The sequence below is a fragment of the Lutjanus erythropterus genome, chromosome 19, assembly GCF_056507025.1.
Source record: "Lutjanus erythropterus isolate fLutEry1 chromosome 19, fLutEry1.hap2, whole genome shotgun sequence".
Classification (NCBI taxonomy): domain Eukaryota; kingdom Metazoa; phylum Chordata; class Actinopteri; order Lutjaniformes; family Lutjanidae; genus Lutjanus; species Lutjanus erythropterus.
The window spans coordinates 18,573,368-18,592,191 of record NC_139335.1 but is presented as its reverse complement, the minus strand read 5'-3'; the positions used below and the strand labels follow the sequence as shown (position 1 = coordinate 18,592,191).

Here is an 18,824-nt window from a genome sequence, read left to right as displayed (position 1 = left end):
ATTTTCCACCCTGCTAATATTTAAAAAGTATCAGGAGAACATTGTATCGCTGTAATTTGTGGCTTACAAAATATGGTGCCTCAAATTGAAAATCATCTGTGCAGTAATTCAGGTGACAAACACTTACAGTGAATTCATTCAGGACAGAGCTCTGACAGAAAAGGGTTTGGTAACTCGTCCAACTGCGACCACATTCACTGTGATAGGCTACCACGACGAAGAGGAGAGAACAAACCTGGTGCTATGAAGATGAAGGCCAGTCTTCCTAATCAACACAAACATCAGATGTCAGAGCGTCTTCATTGAAATAGAGGCACAGTTCCTATGCCAGTCTGGAAAATCTGAAAAAAAGATGAGAAAACAACTTATTTTCCTGAAAATCTAACATTTTGACATGGTAAAATTGAGATGTATTTTTTTTTATTTTAGACAGAAGCATAAATGAAATGACAGCTGGCAGACGGGGTTGTCGGAGTATCCCAATTTAACTTTAACTAACATCATGTCATCACTGCCTTACACTTATCACCTTAAAAAGTCCGCCTGGTACAACTTTCTAAGCCCCGCCCCCTTTCCACCTGTGCTCCAATGACATGTCAGCAGGCCTGGAACCTCAGTCAACTGTTTCCTTTCCTGTCCCCTGAACTTAGATATGCTATGTACTATGCTTGTCTATGTTGAAGAGAAAAACAAATTTTGAAGATGGTTAAATGATGCTGCCAAGGAACTTATACACGTATACGCAGCTATATTCACATCTTCAGTTAGCAAATGTTAGCAAAATGCTAGTTAAGTAGCTAGCTAATTAATATCTATCATTAGCTTGTTTGCTAGCTAGTTAGCTAGTTCTGTGCTAACTTTAGCAAACACTAGCTAACTTAAGATGTGACTCTATACGTTGCTTTAAGAGGAAAAGCAGAAAGTTGAAAGGTACTAAGCTTATTCAACTGTTACTGGGGGGCAGTGCAAGGGGGTGGAGCTTAAGAAGGGTCAATAGAGCTCTGCAGGGATGACATGTTTTTGTAGGCCAACCCAAGAGATAGCATCGCTATGGTTCCCTCCACAAAAAGCAATGGGATTTTTCCACTGGATTGTTGATTCGTGCACAAAGTGATCTTGACAAATGCCATCGGCAGAAGTAAAAAGCTAACGGCTATAAAATAACTTCACCATGGTCGCATGAGTTTCAGGTCAAAACCACTATGAGACTAGTATTCTGTGCGGTAATGTTCACCTCTGTGGTCTCATTTAGCAACCACTTTTTTAAAGACTCATACTGGTGGTGCACTTTATCAAAATGTATCACAACTGAAAACTGCAGAAAATCAGAAAAAATGCAAATAAAATCACATAGAATAAGCCTAATGTGCTTTCTTAGAAACTGAAATCAATGGAATTTGGATAGTGCTAGTTTGGATCAACTAAATACGGTGAAGTGAAAAGCCAAAGTCAAAATGTGTTCCAGTAGCACCCAGAGAGAGAGAGAGAGAACTCATTACTAGACCACCGAGGACTAACCTCTGAAATAAGAACACAAAGTCAAGCAACTCTTCATTGATCCCATCTCATTATCACTTCAAAATCACCAGTGAACACCAACTATTTGAGCTTTATGTGATTTTGTACTAAATTGGGTGAAGCTGGGTCATGTTCAGGACAGCACACTGTGTGTATGTGTGTTTGTGTGTGTGTCTTTGTTATACTTGTTAAGCTGATTCAGTTGAATGAATGGGGAGAGAAAAAAAAAATCAACCTATGATCTGAATGTACAGACTATTTATAAGAGGGTCAACTTGTGCCTCAAGTCGTATCACATGGCTGATATCAAGAAGAATTTCCCAGCTCGTCTCAAAACAGTCGCCTTCAGACCTTTTCCTCAGTGCTCCACTTGAATATCTGCTGCCAGCTCTGACCTGGTGATCTTAATGAAAACTGAGAACGCATTTAATCTATTAACTAGTGAAATGCTTGGTGTTAATGATGTAGCGTATGTGACAAGCCGCACAAAGCCGCTGGCCCGAAGCAAATCCTGCACCAGGACTGAAGAAAACGTCTAAATTACTAAACAAACATCACATTGACCTGAAGCTGACCTTCACCATCAGACTATGTGTTGTTTCCACTCCATTTACCTCCTATGGAGAGTCTAGCCTGAATACTGCCACTTCCACATGCATGTCACCGCCTTAGGCTGCTATTTCCTCGTCTCATACTTATTCATCACCAAGCAGGAAACATTCATCTGGGTTCAGTTAAAGGATTAGCTATGCTATAAAACACTTTTTACTGTAAAATAAATGTCAGGAAATCCAAAAAAATACACTAAAGGCCAAAATGGATGGAGAGATGGCTGACTGTACACAATAATGTAATTTTACACTGAAATGATTTGGTGATTAATCTAATTAATAAGCTAATGAAATCAGACAATTGAAAGAGAAATTAATCTTTACACTCATAAGATTGCAAACATTCACAGTTTCCATCTTACCCCAGATTTGCTAAACCACTTGGATTTTGAAGCTCCAAAGTGAGCAGAGCTGTAATGTTGGTAACAGTCCCCCATTGCATGGGAAACTATATGGCCACAACTACAGCAAGTGCACTGGGTTAAAGTTAAAGGTATAATATGTAACATCTGTGCAGTGACATGTCTAAAAACGATGAGACCTATCTTATATATATTGTTGAGTTGTATGCTTAAATTATCCCAAATGATTATATTATGTTCAAACAGAAAAATGGTCATTTGGTCGCTCGTAAATGGCGTTACATGCCCTTTACCCCTATACTTCTAAAACTTCAAGGGAACCATGGGATAAGCCGGAGAGTGATGAAAGAAGTCGTTAAACGTGACAAAACGAAAAAATTTGAATACATTACCTCATCTGTGAACATGATTTCTGTCTGAGTCACATCAGTGACAGTTTGCTGTTTCTCTATGTTTCTTATTGAATATCTTTGAGTTCTTGACTGTTGTTTGAACAAAATGAGGAATCTGGGAAAGTGGCATTTTACACTATTTTGTGAGATTTCATTGACTAAACAATTACTAAACAAACAACACGAACAATTAATTGATTATTTAGCCAAACTTATCAACAGATTAAATTAACAATCACTAATAAAAATATTAGCTTACTCTGTTGTAACCCATATTTAAGAAAACCAAAACAGCAAAAAGTCAGCTAGCTAATGATCTAACAATGTTTGTCCTGAACTGAACAGACTGGTGTGCCTAATGAACAAAATAATTACTGGAATAACATAAGAGCTCTACCTGCTTTGACAAAAGGACAGTTGTCTGTTAGCTAGACTATGCTACTCAGGTTAGCTCCTGGACATATTGCTCATAAGACGGACACAAATAAGGTTGATCCAATACCAGTATCAGAAAATGCCTCATCAGCACGGCGAGCACACGAGACTATGCATCAGTTAATTTATGAACCTGGAATGGGACCGTGCCATTTGCCCAGGATGGCCAAGTTATGTTGTGTGTCCATGTTCTGCGGCATTCAAGAAGAAGAAGGAGAAGAAGAAGACAGACTTTATTAATGTCTATTTTCAAAAGATTTAACTTTAACATCCATACAGAGTTAGGAGAGTAGCACCAATCTACCCTTTTCCAGTTCCAATCCCATATCTGAATCTGGATATCTGCCAGTACCAATTTATTAAGTTATTTTGACTTTAACACTGTCATCTAATACTGTTCCCAAAAAACATACCAAATATTGATCCTAAACCCAGGGTACATATCAAACTGTGGATTTTGTGTACCATTACACCCTTGGTGCGTGCTGCTGGATAAATGAGATCTTTCACAGTCTCTGGCAGAGGAAGAGCTGACAATGTAATGTTCAGAGGTTATGCGAAGAAAAACAATAACAGCACAGCTAATGTTTGACTGATAAAATCCCAGCTCAGTGTAATTCCTCCCTGGTGGAGGCTTATAGGAGTAGAAGGGGCAACGCCAAAAGCTTCCAACACTGTGGATCCACGTCCGGAACATGACCTTTACTGCACGGTGCCTCCCTTCTTGAAGTCGATTCCCCGGCACAGTGTCTCTCTCTCTCTCCTCTCTTCCATCTTTCCCATCTCTCTCAGATGTTGAGAACAACGGGACGCCAGGACAATACTCTTTCAAAAGTCGTGACGCGAGCTTTACTGTACAAGATTGCTGAAACCCCCTGAGGGGAGGAGTAAAGACCTCGACCTCCCAGCAGAAGTTCATTCTGAGCAGGGAGTCCGTCCTTTTAATGTAATCCCTGGACCACTTCCTGTTGTGGCCACTCCTAACACTCTCTGTTCTGTCTCTGTTCCTTTCTCCATAGGGCAGGGAGTCCATGTGTGTGTGTCGCGTATTACACGGATCTGTGTCTACTCTCTGAAAACATTTGGGTGTGTGTGTGAGCGAGAGTCCTCCCTGGAGGGCCGAAAGCTTGTTATAAAGTCTTTCTCTTATCCCACTAAAGCAGGATTTTTTTTTGGTCTTTCTTCTTATCCCCTAAAACAATACAAGCCCCCAGAGAGATGCCACTGAAAGAAAGAAAGAGACACACCGTGCAGCAACAGAGCCAGAGATGGAGGGAGGAGAAACTGAGAGGGAGAGAGAACAGAGCCTGCCACTGCAAACACAGCGACGACAAACATACCATCACTCATGAACGACGCCACAAGACGACAAATGATGACACAAACCTTTTGTCTCATACATCATACTCAGAGTTAATTTGGTATTTTTGGCAGTACATTAGTTTCTATTTGTAGCGCGCACATTTTGTGAACTTCAGCACAGCCAGTACTTTATCAGAGTTATGTTCATCTTAAAGGGATAGTTCACATTTTTTGAAGTGGGGTTATGTGAGGGAAACCACTGTTATATAAGCCAAATATCGCTCTCTGCAAAGCCAGTGGACTCCTTTGGCTAAACGTCATTTTACATCGCAGAACACTGGAATTGCTGGTCAGCCGCTGCCTCAGTTGATACGTTTGTGTTATTCAGCATATTCGCACAACCAGGTACTTCGATACTTTCATGGCACCGAATTGCTTCAGTACTATCGAGTATCAAAAATTATTTGTCATTCGGTACCAAATTTCAATACCTAAGGAATTTTGACTCTATTTTTTATATAGTTCAGAGGAGTGCAGATATTCCATGAGTTTTTTCATTTCAGACCATTTTCCGACTTCAGAAATATTTTGGATAAGTCAGTAACATGACATTTTACTCACTGGAGCACATATATCTGTGAAATGTTCATACATTCAACACAAAAGTGTGTTACACGCACTTAAGCCATGTGTTTTTTGTGTGGCGGGAATAACATTAGCTAGGAAGTGGCTGCTAATGTTAGCTGTTGACACAGAGTAGCTAATAGGTTTCCAAATATGTTGTTTTATCTTTAAATATGGCACAATGTTCCTCCAGATTTTCACTATCCATTGTGTTTTCAGTAGATTATCAACTGGGGAGTGGTGAAATGATAACAATTTGTCAGATTCTGTTCTCATAGCCTGAGTTTAGTTCTGGTTAGTTGGCCTCTTTTATGGACCCAGAACTTTGCTGCATACTTTGTAAATTGTTTCTTTCACTTCTCGGTGAATGCCCACCAGCTCAGTCCCCCACATTCACTGAGAACAGGTTAATAAGAATTTGATCAGCGGCATCAGGGACGCCACACGTGACAAGTGGATGAGCACTGAATGATTGACGTAATGTCCTCCTCTGGGCCAGTCACTGTAATTTAAATGCATGAAACCACATTGATGAGATGCATAATTTCCTCAAGGTTTGAGCTAATTTGATCAGGAGAGTGTGAGATATCAAGAGTGACACATGGACAAACAATTACAAAGTTTAGCATCCCACTGGCCCATCAGTGTTAATGCTGAAAACGCTGTAAAGCAGTAGGTGGACAGATGGATCACTTCCCCCTGGTTTTGTTTAAATTGTATTTGTGGTGTCCCGTTACAAACGTAGCACACACAAAAGCATGATGCTGACCTAGTTTAATTTTTACTGAGTTCAAATGAAGAATATTTCTGGTTATTGTCTTGTTTTTTTCACAAAAAAAACATCAAATTATACAAAAGACCCAGTAGGGCTCTGTTTTACAGTGCTAGTCTATACCTGAGTCTCAAGTCTTTGCACTCAAGTCCCAAGTCCAGTCCCAAGTCCTAACCTTCAGGTTCTGAGTCCTAAACAAGTCATAATTCGCGTTTAACAAAGCAGCCTCGACTTACCTTTCTTCGTGCAATTTTTAATATTGAATAAATTTGGAAGTCGTTGCTTCTCTCTGTAATTTTTGATGAGAACATTTTGCATACTGCCCTAAATAATTTTTTTGTTGATCACTGCATAGTTTTTGTAGCCCAACAAAATTATCTTTGGTATCATTTTGTCCAACTGGAGCTCAGCAATTTGACTATAATGTTGCAGTTCACATCCATCATTTTCATTATCCACAAGTCCAGCAACAGCCACCAGTTGTAACCTCAAGATCCGACCAAGTTTAGATAACTAGCTAGTGAATGGTGAACACAGTGGAGCATTTAGCAGCTAAACATTTTTCTGAGAGGGTGATAAAAACGATTGAACATTAGACTTATACTTGTCAGATGGACAGAAACACAAGAAATGTTAAGATCTGCTGAATGTGTTAATAGTCAACTTTTTGCTCACAAGTGAGCCATTTCAACTTTAGCCATTAGTGTTGCCCTCAAGTAGGGGCAGAACAGTTAAACCCAAGACTAACAGAAGGGTTTATGTCTTCCAAGACAAATTCCAGTCTTCTCTGCTTTGTTCCAGACCTTAATATCTTTAGATCCTTGGCCTGTTTTCAAGATAATAGCCTCTGTTTAAATCCCCTTTTATATTATCCTGCCTTTATCCCACATTATTGATGGACACAGTGGGTGCCACGGTGGATACCATTTTGGCTTCTTTTCATTTACAGTCTGTTTCTGTCTCTCACCTTATGTACCTTACCTTATATACAGCTCGTGTACAATATTTTTTTTAAAAACTTGTATGTAATCAAACTTTTCCCAACAACACACTGAGAGATAAAAAACATTTTTTTTTCCAACAGAATTGCTTCTCTTTCTTTAAGCAAAGGTAAACAACGTCTGAAGATTTCTGTTTGCTGTCAAATGATCTTGTAATTGATGTGAACATTTTAATGGAACTGCAACAAATTAGTTTCATTACCAATTAACCTGCCGATTATTTTCATAATAAATCTATTAATCATTTAGTCTATAAAATGCCCCATTAATTGTGAAAAATGCTCATCACAATTGCCCAGAGCTCAGAGTAGAGCGATTAATCGATAATTAAATTAATCACCAACTATTTTGGTAATCAATAGTCAACACTCTCTGATTTCAGCTTCTTAAATGAGGATATTTTCTGGTTTCTTAACTCTTTCTTAACTCTATGACAGTAAACTGATTATCTTTGAGAGATTATCTTTGGCTTTGGTAGACACTGATTAACATTTTTCACAATTTTCTGAAATTTTCTACACCAAACAATTAATCAACCAACTGAGAAAATAATCAACAGTTTAATCAACAATTAAACTGATTGTTAGCTGTAGCTCTGGCCCAAAGTGACATCTTCAAAATCGCAACAGTCCAAAACTCAAAGACTCTTCATTTACTATTATAAATGACAATCAGCAGATCTTTGCATTTAAAAAGCTGGAACAAGCAAATATTTGATGTTTTCCAGTGAAAAATGACCAAAACAATTAATCGTTTATTAAAATAGTTGGCATCTAATTTTCTTTCAATCGACTAATCGCTGCAGCTCTACATTTTAGTGCCATTTGCTGTGGTTGGGGAACTGGTTGTGGCTGTCAAGGTGGGCAGGAGTGGGAATCACTGACTGTAGAGAAAAGACTAGAGTAATAAAGACTAATTCATTAATTATTAACAACTCCAACACCCCTTCATGAGGTCAGCGGTGGTACTAACACGCTGCTAAGAAACAAACTCTTTCCGTATGCAATTCTAATCGTTAACGTGTCCAGCTTTGTCTCATGTTTTGGGTACACGTCCCTTTGAATCACTCAAGTAAAAGAACATTAAGACTCAAACTCAGTTAAAGCACTATGTCATGACCCTAAAACAACATATCATGAGACCTCTGGTGATTCTCAATTCCAATTTAAGACCTCCTTTATAAGTCACTTCCTGTCAGATGGAGGGAGAATTGTCCGTCTCTGACTGATAGATATTTAATTTTCTGCGTGGGATACATCTGGTGTTTAAGACTAATTGAATTGAGGCTGACTTACATAAAGATGTTTCTGCCTCGACAGAAAAGAACAGAACATTCCAAAGAAACCAGTACCAAGGAGGTGCCCCGAGGCTCTACAATACCATGTGTCTGTGTGTGTGCGTGTGCGTGTGTGTGTGTGTGTGAGTGTGAGTGTGAATGAGCTCACTTAAGAGCTGGACAGCCTGTTTTATTTTGTACTCAGGCAGTATGTACAGTATGTACAAGCACGACTCCAAAAAAAGCTGTGACGCTGTGTAAAACATAAATAAAACAGAATGTGATCATTTCTAAACTCTTTCCGACACATATTCAACTGAGGACGGAACAAAGATTTATTCTATGCACGGAAAATGTTTCTCTCAGATTTTGTTCACAAATTGTTTTAAAACTCTAAAATGTGCAGTTTGATCTTGAAAAAAAAAAGATATTTACAAGGCACTGAAATGTGGCTGTTTGACAGACACAAATTTTTTTATCCCCAGGAGTGATGACCCACCTACTTTGTGTGATTTGATTGGCTAGTACTTGTTGCCTTCATTGGTTGGGTTAGTTAGTTTTAGGCATGTGGAGTGATTGGTTAAGGGTAGGGATATCAGGGTACGCCAATCAGAGGCAGAGTAGGGCAGGTCGTGACTTTACCCTCCTGGTAAAAAAAGTGTTAATTGGTATCTGTAGCCTTGTGTGAATAGCCATAGTTGAGTGCCTAATCATTTTCAAGATAAAACTGCACATTTTACAGTATTGTGACAGTCTAAGGCACACCTGTGCAATAATCATGCTGTTTAATCAGCATCTTTATATACCACACCTGTCAGGTGGATGGATTATCTTGGCAAAGGAGAAGTGCTCACTAACAAGGATTTCAGCCAATTTGTAGAAGTAGTCTTAATTGTTTACTTCAACTCATGAAAAATGAGAGCAAAAACATGAGTGTTGCGTTAATATTTTTGCTGATACATCAGATGCATAGAAGGCAACATGCAGACCACTTTCTTGGATTCTTCTGTTGTGCAGGGAATCACCTCATACCAAAAATTCCAATTCCAAAGAAGGAAGTCTGTTCCCAAACACATACATCACTTCTGGATCAGTGCAGGAACTTACTTTATTCTGAACTTGATCCCAGCAAAGAAGTTTGAACAGAGGCAAAAAAAAAAGACTGGTTAAGTTGTTGAATATAGGCCCGTACTGAATACTCCAAAGCTTTGAAGCTTCACTCATTGCCAGAGGTGGACAAAGTACTCAACCCCAGTACTTGAGTCAAAGTATAGATACTCCTGGTCAAATATTACTCAACTGCAAGTGAAAGTTGCTCAGTCAATTTTTTACTTGAGTTAAAGTACTAGAGTTCTTGCTTTTAAAAATACTTAAGTATTCAAAAGTACGTTTTTAAAAATACTTAAGTATTCAAAAGTACAATTTACAAAGTACATTTTCTAATATCAGTATATGCTGTATTGTTTTCATGATGCATTTACAGAAGCTTGTAACTCTCTGAAACATCTAATGATGCACTGACTTGTTTGTAGAACCACTCTGCTACACAAAGTCTATAGAAACACCTATAAAAAAAAATCAGCATAGAAATGCAATCAGAAACAAAAAGGACAGTTATTGTCATTTTCTGATGTAACTGTATTAAAATCACTGCATAATATTAGATTGAAGCCAACTGTAAGGAGTTCTCCAAGTCTGTTAAATATCTGAGATTTCTTTCTGTCTTCACAGGCAGTATATACATGAATTATGCTGTATTTTTCATACCGATAAAAACAATCCAACTTTAAAAGTCTACCTGGAACAATTAATAATTATAATAACATCTTGAGATTTAATTTTGTCTTTCTCCTGCTGTGACCATTACCGCTTTTTGTTTGAATGAAAGAGGGAGAGCTTGTTACAGAGCGCCTGGATGATGCATTTCCACTTTTACATCAGTCCCATTTGAGAGGAGCTACTGTGATTGGTTTCCCTCTGTGAGGAACACAGCATGTGACCAATTGCATTTTGGAAAAGAAAAAAACAGCAACAGCTGACTTCAAAGCAACAATTGCAAGTAGACAACACAGATTTTTGACTTTTATTCCTAACTTTTTCAATTAAAACATTATTACGTTGACTCACACTGTTCATACACTTCGTCGAACATGTTTTCGCCACCCCTGTTCTCAAAACTGAGACTCTGCTAGCTCCCTGCAGCCTATTTAAAAGATGCAGCAGAGGTCTGCACAGGACAACCACTGTAGGGGGTGTGGCCTCATGGTTAGTGTGCGACACATGGGGTAAGAAGACACCGACTAGAGTGACCAACAGAGACAGTCTGAACACCGCTCTGTGTGGCATGAACAGCCATATAGAGCTGATAGTCAGAGCTAACCAGCCATGCAGTCACCAGAAGAAAGTTAATGGCCGCAGTTAGCTTTACACAGTATTTCAGGCAGGATCTCAGGGCTCCTTTCTCGTTCAGATGCCAACTCTTGCCAACTCTGACCTCTGCAACTTTTCTCTTCGTCTTTTTGTTTTCTTTTTGCTGCCATTGCTAATACAGCAATATTTAACACAAATGTTTCCTAGGGCAAAAACATAGACAGATTTTGTGTATGAAGCATAGAAAACATCAAATAATAATAGTTAAAGTGGACAGTGAGGTTCGCATTAGCCTCAGCCAGGAGGCTTAAAAAACACAGCGATATAAACCTGTGACACTTTGATTCCACCAGTCCGGACCTGTCTCCTATTGAAAATGTGTCGCGCACTATGAAGTGCAAAATACAACAAAGAGATCCTGAAACTGACATCATATATCAAGCAAGAATGGGAAAGAATTTCACTTTCACTTCAGCAATTAGTGTCCTCACTTCCCAAACGCTGAGTGAGTGCTGTAAAAAGAAAAAGTGATGTAATACAGTGGCAAACTTCGCCGTGTCCCAACTTTTTGGAACGTGCTGCAGGCATCAAATCTTTGGCACTAAGGTTGTGTATCCACCAGGTACTAACTTCAAAGTAGTCCCTCCGTTCAGGCTCTTTATCTCTTTCCTATCCCATTCTCTTTCTGCCCCTTAATTACAGTCATCTGGGGTTTCTTTTTTACTCACTTTTCAGGTTAACCGATTGATTGACATGATTTCCAAAACCCCGGGTTGACATGTTCAAATGTCTTGTTTTGTCCAACCAACAGTCTAAAACCCAAAGACATTCAAGTTAGACTGATATATAACAGAGAAAAGCAGCAAATCCTCACAACTGACAAGTTAACACTATCAAACGCTCATCAGCTTTCCTCGATACATGACTTAAACTGTTTGAGGAACATAAAAGAAAGGACTGATTAATATTCTTGATCTATTCATCAATTAATCAACTCAGTGTTTCAGTGGAAATCACCTTATAATTCCATTACATTGAAAGAGCTTTTAATCATTTAAAAACTATATTACACTTTGGTCAGTTGAGAAAGTTAGAGCTCAAGCTAGGCCGATATATTACACAGGTCAATATATCAGCCGATAATAGCTTATTGACTGTTGTTGTTTTCCTTGCCCAACACTGATCTTACCTGCGTAATAGTCCAGTGATGAAATAAATCCATGTCATACCCATTTTAAGTCTTAAGTCAAGTACTTAAGTACAAAACATACTGATTGTCCAGTTCAGGCAAAGGGTTGACTGTTGATTAAATTAATATGTGTCACAGCGATCCTTTGTAATTTAAGTATTTTTCTGATCAGGCATGTGACAAATGGAGTGTACGACCTGGAAATCAGATTCATTTTAAAATATGCCCCCATTATCATTATTCTAATGTGCTTCACAAGTTTACTTTTTCAGGATCATGACTCAATAAAACAATGAAATAGTAATGACTCATGTTTTAATTGTCTTTAGATTATTCATTTTAAAAAAAATAATTGCTAGCTGCAGCTCTAATAGTTTGTCACCCACAGAGCACTAACAGACCCTATTTATGTATGATGTAGTCTGAAGTTATGCCAAACAGCAATATTAGGCTATCCTGGCACAATTGTTGAGTGTCTATGGGATCAAATGACATAATCATGATCCCTTAGACATCCAGGAATTGAGTGAAACTTGGCAAGTCAACTAATGGGGCCACCATTTCCAACCTTAGCCTGAGAGGAGGGGGCCCACAGCCTCAGACTTGAAAACCCTGCTGCTATAGGCCAACTGTCAATTATTTATATCTGTATTGGCCTCTTCAGGGCTACAGTTAGAGCTTGGGCTGAACAGCGGCCACTGTGGCCTCAAGTGGTAATTCCACAACACCGGCTCACTGAATCTCCCCACATTTCCCTACACTCTTTGAGTGATTTGCATGAAGGCCCTACACTGCACCCACACAGGTGTTTTCAGTATTTCTGGCTAATCATAGTGCTGCTCATGCTGAATGTGAACAGAATTACAGTGCGCTGGGAATGACGTACAGAGTCACCTGACACCATGACAACAGTGTAACAGTGACAATGATAAAGGTGTAATGTATCACACCCTGACAGGAGAGCGAGGGATCAGGCACAGTCTGTACACACCCACACAGTCCTCTGCAGAGAGAGCAAGGCAAATTAGCCCAAATAATACTTCATTCATGTGCTCCACAGCTTTGGTGTGCTAATTTTCAAAAAATATCAATGCTACAAAAAGTAGTGTAGGAATGTTGTTGTTGCACTTGGACTGAGGCTAGTGTGCCAATGAAGACTCATGTTGCTAATAAAAGGTTTAATCTGTTTGTACCCGACTTGATAGCATGGTTAAGGCTATTAAATCACCTTTCTAACTAAATCAGGTCACCCTACATGGACAGCAACTAACAGTTCATTTATGCTTAACCTTAGATACATGGATATGGACAGAGCCGTCTGTCTACGCTCTACGTTTGTGCATGTTCTCTGAAAGCTTACGTATACAGACAAACAGGAGCTGTGTCACCAGAAGTCGTGGACTGCAACGTGACAGTGTGGCCAATAGTTCAAGAGAGACATGACCACAGAAGACAACGAAGTTTTAAAATCCAAAAGTTCGGTCAATACTTTTTAAAAATAAAATCATAAACATGTAATTTCTCAAATTTGGTCACTGTTATAAGAACACCTAAGATCAGAATAATGTTTTACAGTTGAAAAATAAACTTTTCAATGACAAAAAATGTATTAAATTCATGCTAAAACAACAATAGCACAAGTAGAGAAAACTCTTCATCAACCTGACTTTATTATTTGTAATGTCAGTTCAGCTAGAATGAACTCATCCCCATCCTTTACATGCTAACTCATCTAACCTTGTTGCACAGTGCCTCTCCTGTGTGTTTCTCTGGTGTGAGAACTTTAAAGGCTCTTTACAATGTTCCTTAATTTAAGGCCCACTTTAACGTCTGGGGGTATTTTTCCTGTGCAGCTGGAAGCGGGCAGAAGTACTCTGTTAATTGGCTTACTGTCAACAACATGGATACACTAAATCAGATTTACTGTGCACATTATTACCATTAGGGGAGCATCCTTTCTCATCACCACATGTTTTCAATTTAGCATGGTATTTACCAACACTGATTATGTCAGTTGACACAGACTTCTTTGTCACAGAGAAAGCATACCAGGAAAACCAAGTGCAAAAGAAAGTTTTCTGCTAACTAACTGAGCTCAGTAAAAGAAATGGATTTGTATTTCAATGCACACAAAGGAAGGATATATCGCAGGAGATGGTATGTCTGCTGACAGCAGAGAAGAAAGCTCAGAGACTGAATTTAAAGGTTTTATCGACTGGAGTGTGACATGATGTACTCCAAAGTTGAAGGTGATTTAGAAACAGCTTCTACAACATCCTCCATCACACTCATGGTGTCTCTGCTAGAGTCAGCAACCTGCAAAAATCAAAGTAACAACCCATGTCTGTCCATCCCTGTCCTCCCATATTTAACACTCATAAATACTGAAGAAACACTGAAAAATATGTACTGCAGTGACCCAAATGATTATTTTGCAGTGCTGCTTTTATTTTGGTGTGGTTCTAAAATGATAAGGCAATTAATCAATTATTTAATCTACAAAAAAATCAAATTTGAAAAAAAAGAAAAAAAAGTGAGCTGCCTTATCTGCAAACAGGACTGATCACAAATCCTGCAAAAAGTTCAGGGGTTTTCCTGTGCAGCACGCAATCATATGTTGCCTAAATTAGCACTATGATTTTATGATAATTAGAATTCTTGCCAACAACATGTTTTGTGTGGTCACAGTGGCCTTAATCATTGACCAACAAATTCCAATAAGTTGAGTCACATTCACTACAATGGAACAGAAGGGCAGAGAGACGGACAACCCTAGAACATAATGTCTCCTGCCACAGCTGTCACCAGCGCAGAAGCATAAAATCTGCAGACCAGTCAAGAATGAGAATAATTATAAGTTGCAGACCTAAACTAGTTCCTCGACACAAAATTAATAAACAATAATTTTGATAACTGATTAACATTTTAAGTCATTCAATGAGCAAAAATGTCAAACATTTACTGGTTCCAGCCTCTAAATTGTGAAGATTTGCTGGTTTTCTCAGTTTAATATCCCTGAAAATTGAATAATTTGGGGGTTTTGGACCTTTGTAGGGCACATGTCACTTTCAGGTCTGGTAACTTGTGATGGTTATTGATGACCTCAACACTTAATCAATCATTTTTTAAATGCACTGGTATCTTATCTGTAATCTGTATCGGCTGATATGCAAAACTCAGGTAATCGAATCGGTTTCGGGAAGGAAATAATGGTACTGGAACATCTCAAACATCTATAAAGTGCAGAAGTATTTAGTGAATCAATCCCTCACTTCACTGCACAGTACAAAATGTTCCAGTAAACAATTTAAACTGCACTATGTGGGTCGCATGTAGACACTCATGTCAAATTAAATTAGGGTACAAAGTGAGTATTTTTCAAAACTAACTGGATAGATGTCTATAAGCTCCTCCTCCTGCTGTCTACACCTCTGTGATGTAAGCAGTCCCTGGGACCTCGGGGACTGGGGCAGCAGCTGCCTCCACAGTGCCTGTTATGTAACTGATTTTCACTCAGACTGAGGCAGGCAGGGGGGAGAGAGAGAGGGACTGGTTTTCTTTCCTGTCTCTTCCCCACCGCCCCTCTCACCCCCACCGCCACCGCCACCCCCTCCCCACACTCGCCATACATTAAGCCTCAACCTCGGAAAACCAGGACGCTGCCTTGCAGCAATGAGCTATGGGAACTGAGGGGAGGGGGAGGAAGGTGTTAGGAAGGGACGTCAAAGGAGGTCACGTCTGGCTGCAGGCAGAGATTATGGCTTTGTATGTTTGTATACATACATACATGAAGTATTTTTAGATGGACTTTCTTTGCTTTGATTGTGATGCATTGCAGAAGTAAGCTATTTTCACTGTGATTTCTTTAAGAGGAGTGATACGTGTAATTGTAATATATTTCTTCAGTTTTCTATGATGTTAGTGAAATCCTGACATGTGGCTTATACCAGCCAAACGGATATTAACTGCATTTTTAGCATTATTAAGCTTCATGAGGGGTTTTTTTTATGTATTGTATCATTGCTTGTAAAGCAGTAAAAAATGTCCACACAGACAAATTTCCTCTCTTCCAAGAACGTCAGAGGGAAGGACTCACTGCAGCTGAAAACTAATAAAAACCACCGGCTTCTTAAATCCTAACTGGGTTACTGGGGGAAACTCTTGTAAACAATGTGAGTGAGAGTGCTTCCCGTGTAATTTTATGTAGGCCAGCCTCCTGCTCTAGCCTACAGGGAAATATCATTTCTGGTTCCACATTCATTCTTACGTTACACCCACTTGTGGTTGCTTGAGAGTTTTCCTTCGTGTCCACATCACTGGAAATGTTCTTCTTGACAATGTGACGTGCACGTTGTATTTCTTGACCGGATTTGAAGGTTTTTGACAAAAAGACAAATGACAAATGGGTCGCGCCATGTCAAAAATGCCATGTCACCTGCAGCTGGAGGAACAGCATTTGCTCACAAGTGAAATGTGGAGTGACAAGGGTTCGAATATGAAGTCGTGCATGATGCACGCCACGAGGTAGAGCAATCTTTACCATTTGTGTGTTGTGTAGACATTTTATATGGAATCACCTTTGATTTATCACACTTAAAAGGGATAGTTCAGTATTTGACATAGGCTTGTAAGAGGTACTTTTCTATAGGCAGTCAGCACAGGGTCAGCAACAAAAGGTATTTTAACCACTTAAAAAAGGTTACCATAAAAAAACAATATCAGTTTAAGTGTACGCTACACTTAATATTTTCACTGCTTCACTTTTCTGTCAGACAACCTCTTCCAATGGTAAACTAATGTCACATAAGCCAAATATCTTTCCATTCAAATCAACCAAACTCCACAGGCAAAAACCAAAGGGAGTTGCTGATGTATCACTGTTTCGATCTGTTAGTTTGTTTGTGTTACTGCGTAACTTTGGTGTTTTAAAAGGATAGTTTGGATTCACCAAAATCACACCATAATACAAACAAAGTAACAGATCAAGACAGCCAGCAACTCTCATGTTCAGCAAGGTAAAATTACTGATTTGGTCTATGCAGTTTGGTTGGTTTGGAGAGAGTGATATTTGACTTATATAACGGTGGTTTCCAGTCTGAAAAGTCTGTCTGACAGAAAGATAAAGTGGTGAAAATATCCCAAATGTAGTTGACACTTAAACTAATATAATTTCTTTTAAGTGGACCTTTTTAAAGTACCTAAAATACCTTTAGTTGCTGACCCTGCCCACAGAAGTACATTCTGTTCTCGTGCTCCTCTCTATTTCCCTAAACTGTGGGCATGCTGCCCAGCATCTACTGTAGGTAATACACCGACTACAACACATCACATCAAATAAAACCAAACTATCCCTGTAACATCCTGACCCTTGCATGTTGCTCAGCTGTTTGTGTTGGCCACCTACCCTAACCCAGGACGTCTTGTACTGCTGCTCTCACAGACACCCCTCTGATTGGTCCACAAATGAAGCAGATGATGCTGCCCTCACCTGGAATTAAAATTTAAAGGATAATTACCAGCACATTCCTCCTCCTAATTACACCTTTCATCCATCCCTTATTATGTGTAACTCAATACATGATATCATCCAATACACACTATGCCTGCAGGAGCACCTATAGGCTGGGGAAAACACATATTTCATATTTCATGCTGTCCTGTAACACATGCATGATTGATATCAAGTCTACAGCAGCACACTTTGGCACACTTTGACAGGCGCACACACAGACCTACTTCAGGGAAAGTGACCAAGCTGTAAATCACACATATATATGTATATATAACCTTACACACCTATAAACTGCCTACATCTTGGCACAAAGCTCTGTGTCTGTACCTTCTTGGGTTAGGGTGTCACCTCTCACATGTCCAGAAGGTACAGCCATTTAGGGCACAGTGTAGGTAAACAGGTTTCTTATTGCAATCATCATATAGCTCCCCGACCTTAACTCAGCCCTACCTGACCCATGCAGGTCGCTCGGCGTGAGAACAGTGAAGGGAGCACATGGCAGGTCTGCAGGTCACTTTGGCACACAGAGTCAGTACAGACAGTACAGTGGCCGGGTTCCTGTGCATTAACCTATTGGTACAGTACAGTAATGCAGGCCGGCGCAGCGCCCGGGTTGACGTGAGGACAGCGCTCACGTTATAGCCTACCGCCGCCCCATTAAGAAGCTGTATGTCGCTATAGGATAAACGCAACAAAATGACACACTCACCAGTGCTCAACCTGTGGTTCACACCCGCCTCCCGAACCGTCAACATAAAGCCCGTGAACGAGGAACAGCCGGATTAACACGTGAAGGAAAAAAGCAGAACAAAATAGGTAGGAACAGGAGCGAGTCCAGCTGATAAGCGTCTCAAACGGCGTCGCTCGCGATGACGGCTCCCCCGGTGGTAGCCCCCGTTCAGTTCAGTCCGCTATCATGTGCGAGGAGACGGGAGCGCCGTGTCTGCCAGGGACTGCCAAAGCCATGACCACGGTCTGCAGGAGAACTCCACAGCGTTTATTTGCTTTCTGTGCTCGGTCCTCCTCCCCCCCCCTCCCCCCTCCTGCCTGTACAGTACGGGTGAATGCGGGTCAGGAGAAGTGGAGCTGCCGCCGGGGATGATTCATCACCAGGCTCTGCAGCGGCCTCTACCGGCCGAGCGGGAGTACTGCGGCAGGGGGGGAGGGGGTTGAGGGGCGAAGGGGTAGTTGCGTAATCCCAAGAGCCTGGACAATTAAAGGGGAAACTCACCCGTTTTTACACCAGCAACACTCCGTACACCAGGGGTCTGCAACCTTTACGATCAAAAGAGCCGTTTTGGGCCAAAAAAGGGAGAAAAAAAAATGTCCGGAGCCGCAACTATTAAATGCTCTCTTTTTAAAGACTTTTTGTTTGGCAGCCATAACGTATGGAGACTCAAGAAGACGAGTCACTATCACAATTTAGAGGAAGACACAGTCATTTTTTAAATTCGGTGTAC

The 18,824-nt window shown here is 40.0% G+C and overlaps 1 protein-coding gene across 3 annotated transcripts in view; it reads right to left on the bottom strand.

Annotated features, from left to right (window-relative positions):
* LOC146309649 (thyroid hormone receptor alpha) overlaps positions 1 to 18,349 on the bottom strand; it is a 123,773-nt gene extending 105,424 nt beyond the window's left edge. For 2 of the 3 annotated variants that reach the window (XM_084743622.1, XM_084743624.1), the window contains exons 1-3: positions 18,074 to 18,349; positions 17,257 to 17,340; positions 236 to 341 (exon numbers count right to left, since the gene is read on the bottom strand). The gene's annotated coding sequence lies outside the window, so the exon portion shown is untranslated. The remainder of the gene's footprint in view (positions 1 to 235; positions 342 to 17,256; positions 17,341 to 18,073) is intronic. The other variant, XM_084743623.1, reaches the window with a different exon arrangement.
* Between the last annotated feature and the right edge of the window lie 475 nt (positions 18,350 to 18,824).